At 37.9% G+C, this 12145-nt stretch overlaps 1 protein-coding gene across 3 annotated transcripts in view; it reads left to right on the plus strand.

Annotated features, from left to right (window-relative positions):
• Pdzd8 (PDZ domain containing 8) overlaps nucleotides 1–12145 on the plus strand; it is a 134887-nt gene that overhangs the window by 45904 nt on the left and 76838 nt on the right. The gene's annotated exons all lie outside the window — the stretch shown is intronic.

A 12145-nucleotide genomic window follows, 5' to 3' on the forward strand; every position in this document is an offset into this window, starting at 1 on the left:
CTTCGGTTCGATTGTCCGTTCGATGTTATTCACCTGTTGGTCCCTGCTCCTAATTTGTCTTGGGTTCGAATGATGCGTTGTGAGGTCTAATTGACGTAATAAAGCCTCCGCATCGACAGCTGTCTGGACATTTGACGCTATCATCATTCGTTGGACCTCGAATGGCAATTGTTTTCCAATGGCGCTAATCAATTCTGTTTCGCTCATTGGATTATCAAGCTCCCGTAGCTTGTGAAATTGTGCCACAAAATAATCAGAGAATTTCGTGGGTGAAGATGTTGCGTATCGTCTGGAGTATACTTCCAGCCTTAACTCCTGCTGTTCCTGAATACTCCAGAACTTTTGGAGAAAAGCCCGCCGAAATCCTTCAAAATCTTCAAAAGTATACAAGAAAGCCCTGAACCACACAGCTGGTGCTCCGTCTAGGAATTTCTCGACCGTTCGCAGTTGTCGCTCTACTGGTATTTTATTCTCATTTATATAACTGGCGATTTCCCGGATGAAACCTTTCGGGGTGATATGCCCACGGGCATCGAACTTTGGTGGCTTGTCATCAGACATCTTAATGACGTGTACCACCGATGTCGGGATAGCATTTGATGACGTAGACGACCCATCTCTGTTTTCAAACTTGAAACCGTGTGTATCAGCATGGGGTAGGCCTCCTTTCTTATGAATCCCCTGGTTATCATGGGGTTCGTATTCGCGATATTGGAGGTTAAAATCTTGGCTAGACGCTGATGGTTCCAACCTAGCCTTCAACATCTCCAAGTCTTTTCGGATGTCATCCATTCCGTCGGGATTACAACTTGACATTTCTTTTGTGCCGGAATTTTGCCCATTATACGCCTTGCATTGTTCTAATAGGCGAACTTCCGTGTCGGCAAATGATTGGCCCTGTTCGATTAGATCTTCCGTCCGCTGGAATAACGCTAAGTTTGCGTCTTCGCACTTGGTTATTCTCTGGCTACGGTCTTCTGAATTTATAGTTAGTTCTTCGACTTTGTTTTTCAGTCCTGCTACGATGACAAGTGTACGTGCGGCTTCCCCACGTAACTCGTTCATGCCCTTGTCATGCTTGTCCAAGGTGCCAGCTATCTGCGCGCATTTTTCTTCGACTTGTCCCTGGACGATGTCATTCTCCTTCCTACATTCATCCCGAATTTCCTCTATGTGTGATTCTATGTCCTTTCTGTCAGTTAATCGTAGAGCGGCGAGTTCCTTGACACTAGCGTTCAATTTTTCCTTAATTTCTGCGCGTTCCATTTGAGCCTCATCTCTAACGCGGTCAACCTTTTCATTAACGATGGTAATGTACGCATCCATGTGCACTTTTAATTCATCTTTCGCGAAGTGACATGCTTCCTGGACTTGAGTTAATTTGTCCCTAAGTTCCTGTCCCATCGCTACGCTCGCGGCCTGAACTGCATCTATTTGTGCCTTGAGTTCTGTTTTATTAACTTCGCACGCAGCCTGTACCTGGTCTATCTTATTCTCTAGTGAAACACTCGCGGCCTGTACTTGATCTATTTTGTTTTCTAATGAACCACTATTAACCTTCATTTGTTCTGCAAGTTCATGTTTAGTTGAAACATTATCGGCCTGCATTTGATCAACTTTATTTTCTAATGAAACACTATTAGCCTGTACTTGATCTATTTTATTCTCTACCGAAACACTATTAGTCTGTAATTGATCCATCTTCAAAGTTAAATTTCGTATTAAGTCCACTAACGTGCTATCGACCACCTTTCCCTGTCCTTCTACCACTATGTCCTGGGATCGCTCCCCACCATCGTCAGACATTATAACTTTTCTTGAGAAAGCAAAAGGGCCGATCGGCCTCTCACCTTGCTGCACACGAAGGAATACGCTATTGGGTCTAGGCCCTATCCTATGACATTATACCCCTACACTAACTTTCATTTTAAAAAAAAATTTTGACTATAAAACTTGTTTACATTCGCAGGTCATTCAACTTGAATGCTGGCCTGCGCCTAAGATTTCACAATAAACCGCTCCAATATAACAACAACAACAACATTAAAAACGATGAAGTCGGAAATCTTCTGCCCTGAAATACGTTAATTTTAATTTATACCATCTCAACCTCTTTTTAAATAATAACTTGAACTGGTGCTCAGTAATATTTTTACCATTTCAAGCCTTCCTAAACAACTGTTTATAATATTCATCTCATGTCCAATGACATTTAAATGGAGTCCTGAATTACCAAAAATAATATTAAATTCCATATGGGAAAAAGAGAAACATCAAATCTTCGAGCATATTGAATTTTGAATCATTGCCAAACCTGAAGAGATTAGCAATGGATTATATTAATCAACTAGTCAAATCTAGCTCCGTTCGAAACTAACCTTACTCTAGCATGATATTACGTTACAAGTGAACACACACTTGACCGTGATGCGGTCATCAATTAATAAAACTCAAAAATTTAAAAATATAAAATTTGGAAAAAAAAGTATAAAATATAAAAATTTTACAATTGATTAGCAATAATATTGGCCTCTCTGCCGTTCTTAAAGCAACACGTTGGGCAAGCAATATTGCTTCTGGCCCAACTGTAACATGTCCTACAATTGGTCATCATTTTACTGATGTCAACCAACATGACTCGTAGTTCTTCCCTTATTTTGTTAGGCCCTCTCTGCCGTTCTTAAAGCAACACTTTGCCGTTCTTAAAGCAACACTTTGCCGTTCTTAAAGCCCCACTTTGGGCCAGCCATTTTGCACCCGTCCACCTCCCGAGTCCCAGACTAGCATTTATCTCAGGGGTGTCGGTTCATTATTTAAATCATCAAATATAAATATAACGGCATAATAGAACACGGGGATGAACGGAGCAACTTAAAATTAAAAGGGGGAAGGCTCGATTGTAACTTGAATTTAAGGACTCCATGATAGGACTAGGAAGTGACTGTTACTTTAAAAAGGGCATCATCTAACTACAATAAAAAGATTATGAGAGTGGTTTCCTTTGAAATAATTTGCCAGAAGGAGCGGTTTATTACGCCATCTGACTTATGAAACTTTGATACACTTGGCAACAATATTTGAACTTCCACACCTGTTACATATATAAATCACTTGCCATACCGCAAGTGGTATCAATATCTTGCTGTGTTGCTTCTGAAATAAAATGACATTTTGGAGGTATAATTTACGGATCGATTCCATTTGAATCGAACCGTTACTCAAGGATATAGCTTCCTTCTATCGGGAGCCCGAGCATAACCCATGTTACGGTCGGCTTCCCGATTTAACTAAGATGATGTACTCCGGCTATATACATTTTTCCGAGACCGGTACTCGGACTGGGTAATGTTTCTCGTGAAGTGCGAAAACTGGATTCCACGGACAGTTCCTATCTTACGATATCCAGCTGATGCCATACCAATGAATCAGCATTTACATTTTATTTACATGTGATCTGAATTGTCACCAGTTAGCCTCAGTAGACTACTGCCACAGATGAGATAACGAGAAGCGGTGGGAAAATACCGTGCCAATGGCCCCCCTCGCATCGCGAGCGAAGTAAACAAACACGCCAAGTATGACTGTCACATCGTCCCATGCGGAAACCGTACGATACCGAGGTACCAAATGACTCTAATATTATCATTCTCATTATTCAACATACGAATAGAGGGATGTTGTCACCAAATAATTTAATCCACAAAATTATCATCCTCGATTATTATTATTATTATTATTATTATTATTATTATTATTATTATTACTCAACGGTTCCTGGCACTGTCACGTTTGATTAATATCATCATTATTATGTGGGATGCAAACACAAATGGTTATTACTGTTATTATTATTATATCCCTCTCGTGATTATTATTATTATTAATGAATAGGTGACTCAATATTATTATTATTATTCATGTCACTTAAGAGGTTATTATTATTAATGGACCGGTCACTTCCGCCAAAGTATATATTAAGATATCGGTCGCAATTACAAACATTTCACTGATCAACCAACGACATCATTACAGTTATTATTATGACAATTATTATTAATCTGATCGCGGTGATTTAACATCGTCCTTACATTGTTATTATTATTATCGGTTGCATATTCTCATTTAGATTCCCGTTTAACATCTTTATCAACGCTCAATTAATTAAGGCGGTCCAATCCTTTATCTGCAATATTTATTATTATTATTATCACGACATCATGATTGTCATAATACCAATATAATGGTCCGTTATTGGACATTATAAATTTTCCAGCTAACTCATTCTTGGTGCCTGCGTTTCGCCCTCGTGTGCTAAGTTAGGCTCGTCAGTTGGGACTTAGCACACCACCCAAGACGCAAGGCTAGTGCATACCGTGGAGGCCACTGCATAGGCTCTTTGAAGCCACCAGCAGTGCCAATGCACTATGAGAGCTATGTCCTCGCTCGTCATTACAATGAATACAATATACGACCATTTAAGTGGAATCTGAACTCTCATTATCCTAAGATCCGTTGTATCTCAACGAATAGCTGTGCAGTCTATTTATTTCGTACATGCTGTCACGGGTTCGAATTCTCCCCGCTCTGTAACTCAGTATTTCTCTGTGACACTGCCCGTACATTTTACACTCATTTCAATATCCTAAGTGTCTCTCGTACGGAATTTATTTTCCTTTCTATCTCAATATTCCTTGATTCATTTATTTCTCACAGAATTATCAACTGACTTATTTATTCATTTCTGACATCGTACGACCTTTTATTATCTGACTGCAGATTCTCTCACATTTTCTATCTCATTTTGATCTACGCTTTAGTTCATTATCCACAAATAATCGTAACATCTTGAAATTATTTTTACCAAAATTTGACAATCATGGTCTCGTAATATTAGCACTACATGTTCCGGCTAATGAATCGCAACTTTAAGACACGACATTTATACGTAAAAATATTGGACCGTAATTTAAACCACACGTTCATTAACATGTACGGATTCTTAGCACCGATCTACATTTCAATATTATTAATTGACCAAATTAAATTATCACGCACTTTAATTCCGAATTAAAAACGACATCCCGTCATTAAATGATTCCCAATAAACTCAACACTTGATCACATGAATTATTATTATCTCCAAATCATATTAAAAATAAAAATAAAATATCTTCTTTAAAAAAATAGTTATATTATTTATTTATTAAAAAAAAATAATTTCGCCTGTAATACGGTAGTCCACTCGTAATATGTTTAACGCATAACCCCTTTTACAAACTCGATTTATTCTGGCACTAAACACTCCAGATATGATTTACTTGGAAATTATTATATTAATCGCATCTCACAAATTTAACAACTTCACTTTGAAAATATGACCATATTAATTACAACAAAACACACTTGGTATGGCGAAGCTGGATTTTCCTTCCATGTCATTAAATGGCTCGTTAAAATTGACAAAACATAAAAGCACATATCGGGTCTTATTTAACTATCATAACCAAAATCAAATGTAAAGAAAATTATTGACTACAAAGAAAATATGAATGCATGCATGACTTAACGTACTACACTATATATACAAATTTACATCTCCAACAAACTGAATACATAAAAGACCCGATTATTTACATTATTATGATTTACTACTGTCCGTGCTACAAATTTAGGATGGGGTCGTTAAGCGACTCATCTTGTTACAGAAGGTAACCAAGTATAATCAAGTTATTCCCATTTTTCCCATCACGATAACATTTCCCAAATATTATTTACAGTTTAGTACTCATCTTAGTTATCGGTATTCCATTGCAGCTTTGCAGACGAGAGGCTCCATCCGGCCCCTCTCTGCGTTTTACTCCTCCATTCTTGATGGCGTAGTTTCACAAAAGATTTCCTGGCACATTACCATTTTACACTCATATCTTGACTACCACAAACCTTCACCATTTACAACGTTAACACTGTATACATTAAGTTGGATACAACAAATTTCTATCCTAGACCCAAGAATTTAATATATTTACACTATTTAATCTTCGTCCACCTACCGCACAATGGACCTGGACACGTACGACGAGGTGTCAGCTATTACGTCCGTCGCGATACGCTTGTTTCGTACGGCACTCTTGACGTGTTCATGACATCGGTTCGGTATAGCAAAGTACAGGCTACTACTTCCTTAAAGTACTGTTCGTCACACAGTCTATTATGTACGTACTTATGGTGATATACTTTATACTACTCTCTTGCAGTGTAATTACTTTACATCACTGATATTCACAAATGACAAACACTGTCCTACGTTAACTATTTCTAATTCCTGTTGCTTGAGCGCGATCACATTTTACAAACACTGGCGGATGCTCGCGCCATTAAATGACTGTACGTCCGTAGAATTCTAAGTTAGCGGCGACCAACAGTTCAGCTCCCGATATTCAATTCAAGTGTGCTGGCGACCGTCAATTCAGCTTCGAGTGTTCACTACAAGTGTGCTGCGAGGATCCCTTGCCCCGTATATATGGATGAAGCCTTTTTCCCGCGGATTCATTGACGTCATACCCCTGAGGGAGGGGGTGGATTTTTAATATCGGTACTTGCACTCCGAATTGGAAGTTAAAATTTACATCAAATTAATCCACTCCGCTAGCATATCTGCTGGATAAAATATGAACTCCTGGTGATCACAGATTTAGGAGATATGGATGGATTTAGCTCCTCACATTTCGCGCCTTCGTAAGCGTCTCTGACAACGTGGTCTTCGTTCAGCCAATGAGATTCAAGTTGTCTGGTTTCCAAGAAATCCAGCCTTCAATTTAATTAATTTGCCAATAAGTATTGATTATTTTTCCATGCGTGACATCTAATAAATCCAGTCCATCCATCCGCGTACTCATATTAATTTATTACTGAATACTTTTGTAATTACGAAAATATCTCATCCATCATTCCTTAAGATGGTATCACTGAGTCTCCCATCAAATTTTTACTATTGGCCGGCAAGCGGTCACGTGATTTAAATCTCCACCTGCTCGAACTTAGGCTAGCGAACGTACACTCAGCCGCTGTAATTTTCCATGAGGTCATGGAATTTCCGTCCTGCCAAAAATATCCCAAGGTATTACTCATGTGGTGAGTTTCCTTTGTATGACTCTCCCCCTTCCTCTTTCTGACCAAGACTTATTTGTGGACTCTGTATTTCCTTGTACGCCAACTAATGATATTCCCTGCTGTGAAGTAGCTAAAAGTTGTCGTGTTGAGCTAATCCGTCAGGCTCCAGTCTGTCGTCCTTCCTTCGCTCTGATTTCGACATTACCTAAACGAAATATTTTCAACGTCCCTTCTGTATTTCAATAAATGTATCATATTATTTTACCGATCAAATCATGATTGACTATGGGCCTAAGTCACTCGGGTTCATCATCACATGTAACATACCACTTAGTCGAGCAGCTCGTCTTCTTTCTCTCAGTTCTTCCCAGCCCAAACTTTGCAACATTTTTGTAACGCTACACTTTTGTCGGAAATCACCCAGAACAAATCGAGCTGCTTTTCTTTGGATTTTTTCCAGTTCTTGAATGAAGTAATCCTAGTAAGGGTCCCATACACTGGAACCATACTCTAGTTGGTCATTGTTAGTGGTGAGGGGACAGAGGACTGAAAGAGATATAATAAAGTTAAATAATGAGCCTCTAAAAGTAGTGCACACCTTCAAGTACTTGCGATGTGTAGTATCAAAGATGGGACGAAAACACATGAAATCAGTAACAAGAGTGCAAGTGGCAGGAAGGTTTCACCAGAGCATACGGGATATAGTGTGGAATAAAAAGGTCCCATGACAATGTAAAGAGAGGTTATACAAGATCTATTTTGTCTCTAGCATGACGTATGGAGCAGAATCGTGGACAACAGCCAGAGAGGAAAGCAGGATCCAGAGAGTGGAAATAAGCACACTCAGAAAGATGTAGAAGGCTTTAGACAGGCTGTTAAATAAAATCTTATTCATACTGTTAGGACTATCAGTCAAATTACCAAATGCCAGTAAAATCATAAAAAAGGACAGTATTAAACAATTGTTTCCTTTCATCGATGTATCTGAACCTTACTGACTGAGCTGGATAGCTGCAGTCACTTAAGTGTGGCCAGTATGCAGTATTCGGGAGATAGTGGGTTCAAACCCCACTGTCGGCAGCCCTGAAGATGGTTTTCCGTGGTTTCCCATTTTCACACCAGGCAAATGCTGGGGCTGTACCTTAAGGCCACGGCCGGTTCCTTCCCATTCCTAGCCCTTTCCTGTCACATCGTCGCCATAAGACCTATCTGTGTCAGTACGACGTAAAGCTACTTGCTTGTTGTGAACCTTACTGACTGCCATATCCTGCACTTCCCATCGCATTTTACAGTTTTGGGTCCAATCTTGACCACGCTTCTTGATGTCTGCATCTACTGATGCACTTTTTTCCTATATTATATAACTTTATTTATTTAATCCTCTCCTGATATTAACTTAAGCTAAGAACCATGAACCTTGTGTCTGCCAAAGTTCCAAGAAGAATATTCATACTAATCATAAATTTTAATATCGTATTTATTCGTTCATATCTCTTACCATTCTCCCCAAAAATTGGACTTTAAAACTCATCTTAGGTGATATATACAGAAAATTATGAAATTGAAATTGATTAAAACTAATATACTTTTCAAAGCATCTGTTCATTCTTGTTGTCACAGAAAAAGTTTGGCCTCTGCAACACATTTCTTGATTTGTAGGCATTTGATGAGCCGCCACCCCTTCCTGCACCCTCTATCTTCTTTCAACACTCTGAGTCATTTTACACCTCTACTTCCGTTATCCACCTCTTCCTTGGTTTTTCCCTCGGTATTTTTCCAGTCTGCTTCTATTCCATCATATTTTAAGGTTTCTTATTATTTCCATTCTGCCAACATGGTGAAAACCACATCTGTCTACTCGTCTCAATTCTGTTTTGTAACTTCTATGTCCACAGTTTTTACAATTTGCTTTACATTGCACTGACACAGATATTTCTTATGGTGGTGGGATGGAAAAGGGCTAAGAGTAGAAAGCAGACGTCCTTATTATGTGTTTCTTTCATTGTTCCCATTTCTCTAGTATGACTTAACAATTATATCTGAAGCCATCTCTTTTCAGTTTTGACTCTGTTAATGTACATATATATAAAAAGAAAATGAGTTTTGTCTGTACATTGCTCAGAATTTTAAAATAATGGCATTTCTGTATCAGTCGTGTCCACAGTAACAAGGAAATGCACTTTATAATTTTCCGTAATTTCTGTATGTGTGTATACATACGTATACATACGAGAAAACGGCTGAAGAGAATTTAATGCAAATTGGTATGTAAAGTTGGGGAATAAGTTGCTAAAATCTAGGCCATAAATAATTTTATTCACGCTGAGTGAAATAGTAGTTTAGGGGAAGGTCTAAAATTTAATTCTCAAATATTTATATTATTATTTAGTCATATCGATAAATACTACATAACTTAAATTATATAGTATTAAAATGTTGTCTTATACATTTTTACTGTACTGGCTATGATTACAGATATATTCATGAATATCGATTTTTGTTGCTAAGACAATATCAGTGCTGAGTCACGAGAAAATGAGTAAACAGAATTGAATGAAAATCGATATGTAAAGTCGGGGAATAAGGAACTACAGTCTACGCTATAAATAGTTTTATAAGATGCCCTAATATCACAGAATCGGAAGGAAACTAAATGTGAAGCCCTACAATATAGAAAGCTCATAAAATTGATCAACAATAACATTATATTGACCATTGTTTGTTGTGATGTGGTTTGTGTCTTCTGTTGCCACTCATCTCCGATAGATGGGATTACTGCTGCGTACCGAGTATAACAGTCTGCCTGAATATTGGCGGGAAGTAACTGGGGAGTTAGATCTCGCTCTTCTTTCACATGCCATTCCACTGGTTCATAAATTTTCTGATACAACTGGTCTGGTTCATCATAGCAGTCCAGCTATTCAATCCCTACTCTGAAGCACTGATTGGAATGAGCAGTGTGCACATTTAACAGAATAATGGCAGAGGAGTGTGTGAGGCTGTCTGCAGCCTGGTCATTCCAGCTCTGGAACTTTGAACTGTTAGATCGGCACCACAGTACTGTTGCAATTTACAAACTTCATCATATAGGTCCGTATTGATACAGCTTAATTAAGAACTAGTATTGGGTTTAATGATCCACCTAATCAGTACACTTTACTTTACAGGTGAGAACACATTCAGTGTCTTATTTAAGACTTCTTCAGCCATAGTGTCGCACATCTAATTAAAATACATAATTATTACTCCCTAATAATTTAAAATTTTTTTTTCAAAAGACAAGATCCTCAAAACTGGTGTACCTTTCTACAGCTGGTTCCTATCCGAGCCTAGTTCTGACCTGCTTCTCGCCACGCTAGATCAAAAGCTCCAGTATTCTTCAGTTGATAAGGTCCCATTCTCCCATTTCCTAGCCCAAAGTTCAAATATCTACCTTAGTCAGTACATTGAAGCTACCGTATGTCAAATCTCAAGAAATATTATTTAGAATCAGATTTCTACATGTAGAAGAATTTTTGTAAGGAAGTGGACAGTTTTATGGAAGAGCAGTGTGTATTGATTTTAGTGTGTTTTTTAAACATTTTAGAAAGTATGTGGGTTCATCCATTTTAAATTATTAAACAGTAAAATTGTGTATTTTAATTAGATATGAGATGCTATGGCTGAAGAAGTCTTAAATAAGATGAAACATGTATTAACATTGAATGTGTTCTCACCTGTCAAGTGTGTTGATTGGGTGGACCATTAAACCTAATACTAGTTCTTAATTAACTATAGTGCTGTTCGTTAAAAGTGAGAAAATGTGTGGTTTTTCATTTGATCGAATGTTTTGTTTGATAACCTTGCTTTTAATCGCTACATTGTTACTGAAGTCATTGTAATGACCTATGTTGACTTCAGTTGGGAAACCCACAAAGACAGTCTTTCTGAGAATTCCGTAGCAAAGTATGGGTACATCAGCTAGTTTATAATAAATTTATAAATAAATTTAAATAAATAAATAAATTTATTTATTCAAAATTAGTTTTGGCAGACTGACGAACCTAACAGTTGTAAATTAACAATGATAGGTCAGTGTGAGAAGAGGGCTGTTCCTGGTCCTTTATGGGAAGCAATAGCTGTAACAGTTTGTAAAACTAGTTTCTATACAATTTTCTGTTTTAATAAACTATAACAATTTTGGGGGCATACAATATGTAGATAGAATACCCCCGTCCCCAAGTTCCAGATCATTTGAAACTGGGGAGAGAGCATTAGTTTATTGCAATTCATTAAGTTTGATACATGCGTTACATTTTTCTCTTACAATTATTTGACTATACCATCAGCACTGTGGCTATCTTCATGAAACATCGACTTCGTTCAACAGGTCATTTCGTTTGATTTTCGCCTCCCAAAGCACATGTGTGCTCAACTGAAGGGTGGCCGTCGACACCAGGGTGGGCAACAAGAAAAGGTTCAGGGATGTAGTAAAGTCAGACAGAAGAATTGCCACATCAATACCACTAACTGGGAAACAAAAGCAGCTAACCACCTGGTATGGGGTCATCTTATCCACGAAGGTCCTAAGAACTTCAAACAACAATGCCAGAGATTTGAAACTGGGATAACATGTCTGCCTTTACCTGTATCCTGTGGTTTTGATTCCTTATTTCAGGATGAATAACACTCAACAACTGGATCTCAACACTGGCAATGTTTGCCTCCACTGGGGAAGAATTAGTGGCTCAAGGATTGGTCTCCAGTCACCTAAGAACTCATAGACTCACCACTAACATCTGATGAAGACAATCATACTTGTCAACAAATGATAGTCTATCGTTTGACTATTACGAAACTAAATATTATTTATTTTGTTCTAGATGTTAACAGTGTTTTATAGTCTAGGATGACATGTATATTCCCGTACTTACATTTATGTCACAAGTCTCATGGAGTATCATATCATTACAACATGCCTTATGACTGAATTGAATGAGTGGATGACTGCATGAATTGGTAAATGGAATGGTTGAATTGTAATGAACTGCATTGA

The sequence above is a fragment of the Anabrus simplex genome, chromosome 3, assembly GCF_040414725.1.
Source record: "Anabrus simplex isolate iqAnaSimp1 chromosome 3, ASM4041472v1, whole genome shotgun sequence".
NCBI lineage: Eukaryota > Metazoa > Arthropoda > Insecta > Orthoptera > Tettigoniidae > Anabrus > Anabrus simplex.